General features: G+C 45.2%; 1 pseudogene; it reads right to left on the bottom strand.

Annotated features, from left to right (window-relative positions):
- Window positions 1-818: 818 nt before the first annotated feature.
- On the bottom strand, window positions 819-7519 carry LOC127315103 (aspartyl protease family protein At5g10770-like; annotated as a pseudogene).
- Between the last annotated feature and the right edge of the window lie 6359 nt (window positions 7520-13878).

Raw genomic sequence — 13878 nt, 5'->3', positions numbered from 1 at the left:
ACTAAAGGGTTTTGCCCCATAGACCACCCTTTAGTCCCGGTTGGTAATGTCCCGGTTTGTATTACCAACCGGGACTAAAGGGTCCAAACGAACCGGGACTAAAGGGTTTTCATGATGAACCGGGACCAATACCCCCTATTGGTCCCGGTTTGGTTCAAAACGGGGACTAAAGGGTGGGACGAAGACATGTGTAAAGCTGAACAGAATTGAAAAGCGACCGTTGGAGGAGTCCCAACCGTGTCATCGGCGATAAACGTCGGTAGCTTGATCAGCTTTGGCGTGATACGGTGAGTGATAGTCCGAGCCGTCCAATGCTGCATCAACGGTTGCTATCGGTCCCGACACGTCGCAGTCTTCAACAGTTAACTGAATTTTAACACCTGTAGCTGAACTTATACACCTGGGTTTGAACAAGTGAGTGCTTGACGGCTCAGCCACGCAGGAGCACCCCGATCACCGGTGGCAGCCGGAGCTTAGACGGCTCGGTGCAACAAGTCAATAATAAAAAAGTTATTGACCGATCAAGCTGACAATGTCAAAGGCCCTGCTGTGGAGTTTGATCAACGTATATACAATGTAACAAAGACATAATATATCACATCTGTAGTTTCACACATCGATCATGACACATGACCTCAGAATTAGCACACTGAAATGTATAAACTGAACCATCCGATTGCCCATGTTTCCACGTCTCGGCATACGTTTGCAGATACACATGACACATCGATCTCTAATCCTCCTTCTAACATCATCCAGCTACGATAGAATTTACTACCTCGCTACTCCAGCACTAGACAAGCACAGAAGATCGACGCTCAACAAGCGCCAGCCCAGAAGCCGACGATTCCCTTGCATGCCGGGCCCTCTCCTGTTGATGACTGCCATCATGCCAATGATGAGTCTCATCATGCTGACAGAGTGACAGCGCCAGCAATGCTGAACGTGCTGGTACCTCCTATGCACATGCTGATCCCTCTGTTTTCTGTGCGATTTACGCAAAAATAATCCTTTTCTGAAACTATAGCACAGACTGATCCTCCGGGCAAACTAATTCACTCATCTAACCCTTTTGTGTGGCGCCAATGGGAGGGGTGCCACACAAAAGGGTTGGATGAGTGAAATAGTTTGCCCGAAGGGTCAGTCTGTGCTATAGTTTCAGAAAAGGGTTATTTTTGTGTAAATCGCCGGTTTTCTGCTCCGCCTGCTGCTCCAGCCCAACCTGTGGCTGCACCTGGAGTTCAAACTCATCTTCAAAAAGGTATTCATCAACGGAAAAAATATACCAATGGCATTATTCGATATGCTTTGCTCACGTCTACAGGAGAACCAACAAAACTCAATGAGGCTCTAGGTGATCCAAAGTGGAAGGTAGCTATGCAAGATGAATATGATGCTCTTCTTGCAAATAACACATGGAAACTTGTGCCTCCAAACTCCACAAAAAATGTTATTGAATGCAAATGGGTCTATTGTATCAAGAAACATGTTGATGGCACAGTGGACAGGTAGAAAGCACGTCTTGTGGTAAAATGATTTAAGTAACGGTATGGTATAGACTATGAAGATACCTTTAGTTCTGTTATTAAGATTGCTACTATTAGACTTGTTTTATCCATCTTAGTCTCCAGAGGATGGAGCTTACGGCAGCTAGATGTTAAGAACGCGTTTTTACATGGTGTTCTAGAAGAGGAAGTTTACATGAAGCAACCACCTGATTTGAGTCTTCCGCTACTCCAAATTATATTTGCAGACTTGACAAATCTTTATATGGAGTGAAACAGGCTCCTCGAGCTTGGTACTCTCGGCTAAGTTCCAAGCTCTACACCATTGGTTTTCTTCCGTCTAAGGCTGACACTTCTTTGTTCTTATATAACAAGTCAGGTCTCACTATGTACATTCTTGTTTATGTTGATGACATCATAGTGACGAGTTCCTCTGATCAGGCCATCTCAGCTCTTCTTTATAATTTGAGTTTAGAATTTGCTCTTAAGGATCTTGGAGATCTTCATTATTTTCTAGGACTCGAAATTCATCAACAGTCCAATGGTTTGCTCATGAATCAAGAAAAATATGCTACAGATTTATTGACACGTGTTGGTATGAGCTCCTGCACGCCATGTCCTACACCACTTTCCCCTGCTGATACATTGGCCTTGATAGATGGTTCTCCTCTTGGCCCTGATGATATTACTATATACCGAAGTATTGTTGGTGGTCTTCAGTACTTGACCATGACTAGACTTGATATTGCTTTTTCAGTTAATAAGGTATGTCAGTATCTTCATGCTCCCACAATTGCACATTGGACTGCGTTCAAGAGAATCTTGGGGTATATTCAGGGCACAAGCCGAGTTGGTCTCACTTTTCAGAGATCTTCCACTCTTCTTAGTGCCTCTTCCGATGCAGACTGGGCAGGTGATTTAAATGACAGACGCTCAACTGGTGGATTTGCTATATCTTTTGTGGTCCCAATTTTATTTCTTGGAGTGCCAGGAAACAACCTACAGTGTCTCGTTCCAGCACTGAGGCTGAATATAAAGCACTTGCAAATGCCACTAGTGAGCTTATTTGGGTTGAAGCTCTTGTTCGAGAACTTGGTGTCATTCTCAAGGAGAAACCATGCTTATGGTGTGATAATCTTGGTGCCACCTACCTGTATGCTAATCCAGTTTTTCATGCTCGCACTAAGCATATTGAGATTGATTTTTTTCTTTGTTAGAGAACGAGTTGCTCGCAAGCAACTCGATGTCCGGTTTATTTCTAGCAAGGATCAGATTGCAGATGGCTTCACTGAAGCCTTATGTACTAAGAAACTCCATGAGTTTAAGCATAATCTAAACCTCTCCCATGTCTAGATTAAGGTGGGGGGGGGGGGGGGTATTAGAGATGTAATATTGACACGTATACGATATGGTGTAGTACACCACTCGTATACGTGTCCAACTTTGTATTGCCCTACGAGGGGCAATTTTTCGTTATATTAACACGTACCCGGTGGACCGAAAGGTCAACACCGTTCCACCCACGACAACAGAAATTCAACATGCCCGACGTTGTACCACACCTCGAAAGTTCATAGCTGCACGTTGCCGATGATGCCGACCTTCTTGGTGGTCGCGAAGGCGAGGAAGCCGCCGAGCATAATGCCGTTGGCGTCGAGGTCCACCACCATGCCACCGTCAAACACCAACGCCACGCGGGGTATCATGACGACGCTGACCTGACCGCTGAAATCGAAACATGTGTCCAGTATCCCGCTCGGCTGCGCAGGCGGGTACACCTTCATCTCGTCCTTGAAGGCCGATGAGACCAGGGCCGGTCAATATATTTCGGGGACCCTAGGGCGAAACGACACCAAATACCCCTTTTCATAGTGGCTAAGCTTTTCTAGGGTAGGGGGCCATGGCCCCCTACTCTGAAAAATTCCTTAAAGATATTTATTTATGTTAAATTTATATATCTTACTACTTTAAGCATGATTAGTTTTCTAGGCCCCTTAACAATCTCAGTCAAGCTTCACCACTTCGTCACACACACACAAAAAACTAAAAAAATTTATTTATCAAGATAAATATTAGGGTAATGCAATAACAAACTAAATAATATTTACATTCGAAAGATCCATGGTCTTGCAGAAGATGTTTGAAACTATTTATTTATATTGATCGCAAGAACTATATACCATGATTATTATTTCTACCAATAACTACTTGTGTACATGTGTATTGTTTGTGAGAAATAGAAATAATCAGAGAAAAAATTATGAGGATCCGTGTTGTTCCGCATATTAGAGAAGAAGTCGGAGTATAGGCACGTTAAGCTACAACTTCAACCTTCTATATTTTCTAGATTTATTCCAAACTTTATTACCTAAAGAGTATAAATATAAGTGTAGTAAGGGTACAAACAAATCTTGGACTAGGACCCTAACTATTGAGGGCCCGGGGCGAGCGCCCCTCTGCCCCGCCCTATGGGCCGGCCCTGGATGAGAGGGCGGCGTACGCGACGGTCGGCAGCCGCGTGATCACCGTCCCGGAGTCAAGCACAGATCCTTCGGAGAAGACGGAGGTGGGGATGTCGAGCGTCTTCTCGGCGACGGTGATGCCCCAGAGGAGCACGTAGTAGAAGGTCGGGTGATTGCTGACGCGGCGCATCCATGTCGTGGCGAAGGCTACGCTGGCCTCTTCGTCGGGCGCGCCGAGCGCGACGAAGCCCGACGAGGAGGGGGTCGGCGGGAGGCAGTAGGAGAAGTGTGTGCCGTACGCCGCCGCCGCCTGCGAAGGGAGCGACAGCGCGCCACCGCCGAACCCCAGGACGCCGTCGAGCCGCTCGTCGAAGTTGTCGGAGGAGCTACAGCTGAACCGGAATCCAGCGATGGCTCCGGCGTCGGTGAACGCTAGCGTACCGGAGGAGTACGTCCCCGTGGTGAATGAACCGTCATAATACCTCATGATGTACTCGCACTTGCCATCGGAGCAGCCATCGCTCTGGTCGCCAAGCTGATCGCACTCAACGGATGAGCACGGGAAAGGCGTGTAGAAGCTCGACGACGACTCCGGGCCGCCGACCTCGGTGCTGCAGCGCACTCAGTGTTAGCATTAATCTTGATGAGTTTCCATGGTTGTCACGTCTAAGTGTGAGTCATAGTAGTGTATTCCCTCCGTCCATAAATAAGTGTATTTCTAGCTTTTGTATTAGGTCAAACATTTTAAGTTTTGACCAACCATGGAAAAAAAGTAGCAACATATATAATGAGATTTTGGTATAATTTGAAACTATATTTTAAAAAAAATCTCGGGATACTAAATTAGTGTCATAAATGCTACTACTTTTCCCTATATATTTGATCAAAGTTTAAAGAGTTTGACTAAACACAAAATCTAAATGTACACTTATTTACGAAGGATGGAGTAGCTAATTAGTCTAGGCTAGGCAGGTTAGAAGCTGCAAGAGTACGTGTGTTAGCTTTCTTGTCCAGTACTAGTCCGGCTGAGATAGGTGGTTGGATGGTACTAGGAATAGAAAACGCTGTAGTGCTAGGATTTGTGTACGAGTAGGTTTAGGTTTTTCTTGGGTCGGTTGCTGGCCGTGTATTCACGAGCAGGCCCCGTTCGTTTTGTAACAGAAGTTGTACCGTGAGTTGAGAAAACAGAAAAAGAGAAATAAAAAGGGAAAATTTAGGGTGCGAACCTTTGGCTAAAGTTTTTTGTGCTTGTGTTTTTGTCTAGTTTGATGTGATCGATCCGTGGGAGAAACCCAACAATTGATATCAGAGCAAAGTCGAAAATTTAAAGCTACGCTTGCGCCGAGGAGGCGACCCGTACTAGCGCCTCGGGGCGGGCGACCGGATGGAGAAGACGGTAGGCTATCGTCAGCAAGGAAGCGGGCGATCGTAGCTCGGCAGAGCGACACGGAAGGGGCAACAAGGTGTTGTCGTCGTAGAGGCGGAGGTGGATGATCGTTGATGGGAGAGGTGGTGCTGAGGTGCGGTACGTGAGTCTCACCATGATAATCATCCGGGAGTTTCGTCAAGGTCGTCTTCGGAGAAGTCCGATAAGTCAAAGAGTCAAGTGTGTGCACGTCTACACGTGCGTCCATCCTCGAGTCTGTGAGTTGTCGTTGTGTCCAAGTGCTTGTTTCTGTATGGATCCGTTGCAGTTGAAGCGTGTCACATCAAAGTGCTGTCCTGTGTGAGGTGTCACCGAGGGCTGGTGCATGCGCGGAGAAGTGTATCTTAACGCAGAGTGCTCAAGCGTATAGTGGGACGAGGACCAGTGAAGGGGAGTCTCTTTAATGAGGACATGCCTCTACATGAGGCAGTGTGTTCCGTCCGCGTGTATTGGGCTAGGGTGGCCGAAGGTGTCCGCCTGTCAGCACGACTGGGAGTCTGGATCATACGTGGTCGTTGGGCCACGAATTTGCATGGAGTCAAGACAAGAATGAGTACGTGGAGACAACGAGTAGGAGTCATGTTATGGAGATGATAAATCAAGATCAGGGAGAGATTGTTAGCATTAATCTTGATGAGTTTTCATGGTTATCACGTCTAAGTGTGAGTCATAGTAGTGTAGCTAATTAATCTAGGCTAGGCAGGTTAGAAGCTGCAAGAGTACGTTTGTGTTAGCTTTCTTGTCCACTGCTAGTCCGGCTGAGATACGTGGTTGGATGGTACTAGGAATAGAAGGCTGTGTAGTGCTAGGATTTGTGTACGAGTAGGTTTAGGTTTTCCTTGGGTCGGTTACTGGCCGTGTATTTATACACGAGCAGACCCGTTCGTTTTGTAACAAAAGTTGTACCGTGAGTTGAGAAAACAGAAAAAAAGAAATAAAGAGGGAAAATTATAGGGTACGACATGTACCCTTGGCTAAAGTTTTTTGTGTTTGAGTTTTTGTCTAGTTTATGTGATCGATCCGTGGAAAAACCCAACACCCAGGACATGTCGCTGCTTGTGTCGAGGATGACCGTCTGGCGTAACGGCGGAGAGCCGATGCCGATGGAGATTGTAAGAGTCTATATTCAGCTGAAACTCTGTGTTGTATTCATCCTCGTGGGGGGTTACATATAGCAGATTACACGCACGAGGGAGAGGGAGAGAATACAGGGGAGATCCATCTAAATCGGATCGTGTCTAACATCCCCCCGCAGTCACATCGGCAGCTGGGCGGACGGTGAGGCTGGCATGAAAGTCGTTGAAGACGGCAGTGGGAAGTCCCTTTGTGAAAATGTCGGCGAACTGTGAGGTCTTTGGAACATGGAGAACCCTGAATTGGCCAAGAGCGACTTTGTCCCGCACGAAGTGGATGTCGATCTCAATATGCTTGGTGCGCTTGTGCTGTACAGGGTTAGCCGACATATAGACAACAGAGATGTTATCACAATAAACAACAGTGGATCGATAGATAGGTCTATGTAGTTCATGCATTACCTGTCGAAGCCAACAACTCTCTACAACAACATGGGCGACTGCTCGGTATTCTGCCTCAGCACTGGAGCGGGACACGGTAAGTTGCCTTTTGGAGGACCAGGAAATAAGATTATCGCCGAGAAAGACACAAAACCCTGAGGTAGATCGGCGGGTGTCTGGGCAACCAGCCCAATCCGCATCGTAATAGGTGACAAGGGAGGAATTAGAGGATGGTGTGATGATCATGCCATGGTCAAGAGTACCTTTCACATAGCGAAGAATGTGTTTGATGAGGTTTAAGTGAGATGAGCGAGAGGCGTGCATGAAAAGACATGCTTGTTGGACAACATATGACAGATCGGGCCGAGTTAAGGTTACATATTGCAAGGCGCCAGCGAGGCTACGATAATGAGTAGGATTGTCCGAGGTGTCACCATCGTTTATAGAGAGTTTGGAACCAGCATCGATGGGGTTTTTTGCAATGTTGCAATCAAGCATGGCAGCACGATCAAGGATGTCAAGTGCATACTGACGTTGGGAGAGAAACATGCCAGAGGGAGAGCGTGAGACGGCGATGCCGAGGAAGTGAGAGAGGGCACCAAGATCAGACATGCTGAATTCAGATTTGAGAGAGGCGATGATCTGCTGAAGGAGGATGGGAGATGAAGCGGTGAGGACAATATCATCAACATATAGGAGTAAGTAGGGGGTGACAAGGGATTAACTTGTCAATGCCTACAAGTTGTAGACTAGGGTTTTGTTGGAAGTAGAGGGCAAGTATATCTCGAGGGTTTCAGCCGGAAAAGTACTCGACTGTTTATGAAAACTAGGGTTGCGCCAACAATGATTCGATCCTCTCTTTGTCCCTCGACTCCCCCTTATAAAGGAGGTGGAGTCGAGGGTTTTATATTACACAAGTTTACAGATTCCGGGAGACTCTCCGAGTTCACCCCGTAAAGTTACAAACCTCTACTTTCCTAATACAACTCTATCTTTCCTTAACAACTAATTGGGCTTCCGAATCTTCATATTCTTCGACCTGTGGGCCTTCAGTAAACCCCGGGTACCATCTTCGGCAGGCCCATTAGGGATGCCTATGTCAGTAGCCCCCGAGATTTTGCTTGAATCGAAGAATCAGGGGAAATCTCCAACTTTATAATTATCATCTAACTTCTTCGAATTAACACATATCTTTGACAAAACAGTCATATATTGTACAGGGATAACGGTAGTTGGGGCTAGTTCATCTGACGGATCAGGTACTAGTTAACTGCTCTAGTGGCAATCCGCAAAAACCTACTTCAAGATCACGTCCCTGGACATAATCTCGGGATACTGGCGTAACTCGACACGTGCCGCTTAAGGTCTTACCATATGTCGAGTTCTAGTCATGTTTTATCGGGTACCTAACGCGTCCGTTAGGATTTTTCTTCGTATCTGTTGATACGGAAAAAGTAGCAAACCGCCATCAGAGACGGTGCCACGCCGCTCAGGACGGATCCGGGGACTTACCTTCGCAAAGTTTTGCGGCATTCAGAGATTATTCGCGAATGAGGCACTCTGAGAATATGTTGTCGAGTGCCTTTTTCGGCTGATGGAATACCACATTTATTCGAGTCATTCGCATGACTTGTATATTTTTATATTGTCTTCCCGATGGGAGTATATGAAGAGTTATTTGTATAACTCGAAATATACTCATCATGATGTTTCTAAACTCATCGGGCACGTGAACAGCGTTCCCGATGGGAGTCGCCCCCGAGGCTACAGCCAAGTACTTGGACTTGGTTGTAGGCTCAACATTTTAATGCCCTTCGTTGCTATATTGTCATCTTTTTTTGTTCTCCTATTTTTCACGGGTGCGCAACCAGCGCTCCCGATGGGAGTAGCCCTCGAGACTATGGACAAATGCTTGCATTTGATCATAGGCTCTCGCTTTTTCTTTCTTGCCATACTCGAGATTTCCTTCATTCTAAAGTAGCCCCCGAGCATTTGATCAAAAACTTGTATTTGATCAAAAGCTCGTGAAATTAACATCACTTCTTTCTATCATCAGTCTTCACATCACCGCAGTCGCAATTTTCCTCTGTTATAGTGACATCAATGCTGACGATAGCCACGAACTCTGTATTGAGAACACGCGAACTCTGTCATGTCACTGAATTGTGGACCCAAAATCTGTGGCATGTTGACACGTTACGCAAGTGGGGGACACACGTGCGCCGCTTTTTCTGGCACGCCTACTGTAACACCCCAAATTTGAAAACAAAGCAAAAATGAATTTCCCTTTTTCAAAAATGAGAACCAACAAAAACTTTTCCTACATAGAGTGCTATGCATAGTGCTCCTACCAAATACTTGTGTTTTTCCATGATTGTGTGTTTATTATTTTTTAAACACATTCCCAAAACCCTAAACCCTAACCTTCTCAAAAATCAATTGGATCTATTTTGAGAAACCCAAAATAAAGAAAAAGACATATGTGGGCATATAGCCCTAATATGTAAATTTTGACCCCTACCTTTCTTACTTTGCTAAATGGTGGTGAACCATTGCAAAACTTACTAAACCCTAAACCTCATCTCTCTTCTCACCAACCTTTGAAAAACGAAACAAAAAGAAATGATCTTAAATCAGAAAAAAGGCATATGCAAGCCTATGGCTACTTTTTGCAAATGCTAAAATTTTGATTGTCTACCTGGGTAGATGGTTTGGAAATACCTCAACCAACCTGAATTAAGGCTTACACTCAAATCTTGGTGAAACCAAAAAGAAAACAAAAATCAAGAAAGCATATGCATAGAGGCATATGTGGCACTTAGCCAAAATATCAAATCTTGACCTAGGCACCCACATTGCCCCAAAATGGTTTGAACCTTTTACCCAACTCAATCTAGCACCAAATAAACCTCACTCTTGTCAAAGTGAAGCAAAGAAAAATAAAAGAATAAAAGTTAGAAAATCACAAAACCCTCACATATGGTTTATGCCAGTTTTCCAAATCTTTGACCTAGACCAATTTGGCCTTCACCATTAGTTGTAATATGTTACTAAACACTTATTACAACTTTTGAAATCAAAGAAACACAAATCAAATCAAATTCAAACTCAAATTGTGATCACATACGATAATGGTCAAATCTGCCATTTATATTCTGGTCACTACTTTGAGCCCCTCTATCTCAAGTTTTTCAAACTAAACTTTCCCAATTCTTTGAACCTCATCCAAGAGCACATGAAGGAGAACAACTTTGGTAAAGACCACCATGTCAAATTCATATTTGATCAAATTCTATGCTCATGCAAAGTTGGAACTTTTTATCAAATGCAACAATCTCACTTTGTGCATTTTTGCATTTCTTTGATTTTTAAAATTCCACCACCACACATGGTTATCTCTGGTCATTTGCAACTCAACCAAACCAACCACTTTAAATTTTTGCAACCATTTGAACTCAACCAAATTTTGCAAGATTTTGAATTGGGCAAATATGGAACAAATCCAAATCACATTTGCATAGTGTTTGGCCTAACTCTACTTGCCCCATTTCACTCTACCCTGTCCCCTGACCCTCTCTCTCTCACTCCACTGCACAGCAACCCTAGGGAGCAAGCCCTAGCTTGCATGGCATGGCCATGCCGGCCATGTCACACATGGATATGCTCCCCTCCTCTCCTTCCCTATCTAGCCCTAGCCAGCATGTCCCTCTACTCCTCCTTGTTCCCCTGCATCCACCAGTGGCCGCCATCGGCGGAGAGAGGCCCCACAGAGCTGGCACGTGTCGTGCCCAGAGCTGCCCAGGGCAATGCCGAGGACGTCGTGGGCGCGCCCACAGGCAAGCACTGGCCACGCGCCGCGCCGACGAACGAAGCCTCCCCCGGACCCCCTCACTGCACGTTGAGCTTCGCCGCCACGACACAAGACCGCTAGACACGCTCCCGTGCCTCGCGCAGCCTGCCGCCGTCGACATCGTCGCCATTCTCCCGCGCCCGTGCCGCCAGAACTCACCGTCGCACTCGCTCACCAGACCGTCCCCCACCTAGCTAGCAAGCGCCCTAGCACCGCCTTGAGGTCTCCTACCTCGCCCTGCCCTCGCCTACCCCGCTCGCTCGCCGGAATCGCCGTGCAGCTGTCGCCCTCGCCGCATAACCTCGGCCACCTCGAGCATCTATAAATAGAGCCCTCCCCGCACTTCCTCCTCCACACCAAACCTGCTCGCCTCTTTCTCCTCGATCTCCTCGACCCATTTCCCCTCTCCAATTCTCACCGGACCTCGCCAATTGCTCCGTCGATCGCCAGAACCCGACGTAGAAGCCGCCGTCGATTTACGCCTCCCCGAGCGATGCCGCTGCTACCAGTCGACTCCCCATCGTCGACAACGTCGCCCTGCTTCATCGCCGCCCCTCGCCGGAGCCCCAGCTCGCCGCCGACCCCCTGCCTCCGCCGCGGCAGCGACCCTCTCTCGTCGACGTAGACGACGCCTGTAAGCCGCACGATCTCGTTCTGATCCTACGTCCCACGTTCACCCATCCCACTTCGGCATTTAACAGTCACTGACGCGCGGGCCCCTTTGTCAGCTGGCCCGCAACGCTAGCTGGGCCGGCCCAATCCTTCTCTGCTGCGCAGCCCAGCTATTTTTCCCGCCTAGGCCCATTTTTCAAATCCGGTTAAGTAATTTCAGTATAAATTCAAATACTGGCCCTGTGCTAGAATTCAAATAGTTTCAAATCTACCCAACCAAATTAGATGAATTTTATATTGTTGGAAAGCTTATGAAATGCTTGATCCAACCACACTGGTCCCACTTTGAAATCTTTGGTAGAATTAATGTGACAAAAATAACAATTCAGAGACTGTTACAACTTCAAATAATTCTTAAAAATCAACCAAAATTGATATTGAGTTGATTTCAACTCTCATAGCTCACATTTCACTTTCACTAATTGTTTATGCAAAAATATGGTATGGTTACTTTGAGTGATCATGGCCCAAATTAAATAAAGGACTATATGGCTATTTTAGTTAAGTGATATTGTCCAAAACTATTATGCAAATCATATGAAGTGTTCTACTTCATTTAAATCTTGTCCCAAGTACTTTCATATGAAGTTTAGACCCCTGGTCAAATACTCTCACATGAAATACTTGGTGATTTTAAATCATGATAAGCATTGTTAAATGGTATGAGGTACTCGACCTCATTTAAATCATTTTCTCAAATGATGATGATGAATGGTTGACTTAGGTCAACATGATTTCATGTATAATTGTTTGAGGAAGTTAAATCTTAAGAAGATTCAATGAGAGGAAATTATTCCTCAAGAACTAAATGTAAACTATCATTTACAAATGTAATGAGAGGAAATTATTTCTCTAACATTAAGTAAGAAAACCCTAGATTTATTTAAGTAGCAATGCTAAGTGATGATGCTAGATCATTTGGAGTGAGCCATTCAGGCTAATTAAAGCTACTTAAGTATTGTTTGGTGACTGTATCCTCGTATTCGTGCATAGACGCTAGTACCGGAGAATACCAAGAAGAGGAAGGATTCTACCCAGAAGAAGAAGAGAACTTTGACCACCTCAACAACCAAGGCAAGCTAACACCTTTGCAAGCTCTATGGTTGCAAGCTAATACTCTTGCAAAGTGCAAAGCCCTTTGGGGCAAGGCACCATTAGTCTTACCTTTCTTACCACAATCCTATCCCAAATTTTTACCCTACAAGTTTTTACTTGATTTCTTGAAGAGTTACTTTTATAGTTAACTTTGGTCTAAGTTAAAGGAGGTTACTAGAGTAGCAAAGTTAGCTCAAGCTAGCCAAGCAAGATAGCACCCCTCATGATTAGTGCTAGTGCTAAATACTAAAATTTGACTACTCTAGATGGGAACATGTGACTTGAACTGAATTTTGAAACCTTGGAATGATGAGTCATTCCATTGAATGAAATTTGAAGGTGAATATGACTTGGAGAAGATGGTGATTTTTGATAAAACTAATATTGGTTTGAATGCGATACCTTTCCAATTTGGAGTACCCCCACAATACCTGATTATGGGTAGGGCTTAACTAGAAACTTATGCATTTTAGTATGGGTTTCCTAAGAACACACATCATAGGGGTTATGCCGAGGCTGCCTCCGTTGTTGAGAAATGATGTGAATTGAGGTGAATTGTACGGCCAAGCCCCGTGCAGTTCCCAGGTTGACAGTTGGTCTTCACTGGGAGGCCAAGCTCATGGGGAGAGGTGTTCATACTAGGGTTTGTAAGTGAAAGGTTATGGTTGATGATCCGCGTACTGTGTTACGATGATTCGGGGTAATCCCGACGGATGAAATCAAATGTTGTGGCACAAGTGTGCAACCTCTGCAGTGTGTAAATCTATTCGAATAGCTGTGTCCACGGTTACGGACGGTTGGAAAGGCCATACAGTTTCCGGTGTCAGATTCTTGAAAATGTTGGGGAAATGAATGGTGAATTGGTGACTTGTTTTTGAATCACCACTTGAATTGTGGGAATGACACTAATGTTCCCACTTGAGTTAGTTAGCTATTGAATAAGTCTTTTCTCAAATACCTGTGAACTAAAATTGGCTTTATGCAAATAAACTAGAGCTTAGCACCCCCTTACTAGAACTGTTAGTACTTACATTAGTATTAGTTTGCGAGTACTTTAAAGTACTCACGGCTGTGTCCCTGGCTATTCAAATGGCCAGACCATGAAGAGGAGCAGAACTATCAAGATGACGACAACCAAGATGTCTACGACAACTAGGGAATCTTCTGACGTCAGACGTTGGCCTGTGGAGTAGAGAGTCCCTTCTATTTACACTTCCGCTATGAACTTTGTGTCTGTTGATCAATAGATCAACTATTTGTGTAATATGGATCATGTGATCCCTATTTGTAAAACGACTATGGTATGTAATGAATGATGACTTATGATATTCAACTGTTATGTCTCGCAACAACA

The sequence above is a fragment of the Lolium perenne genome, chromosome 7, assembly GCF_019359855.2.
Source record: "Lolium perenne isolate Kyuss_39 chromosome 7, Kyuss_2.0, whole genome shotgun sequence".
NCBI classification, from domain to species: domain Eukaryota; kingdom Viridiplantae; phylum Streptophyta; class Magnoliopsida; order Poales; family Poaceae; genus Lolium; species Lolium perenne.
Note: the sequence above shows the minus strand (reverse complement) of the source record. Positions and strands in the feature narration are given on the sequence as shown.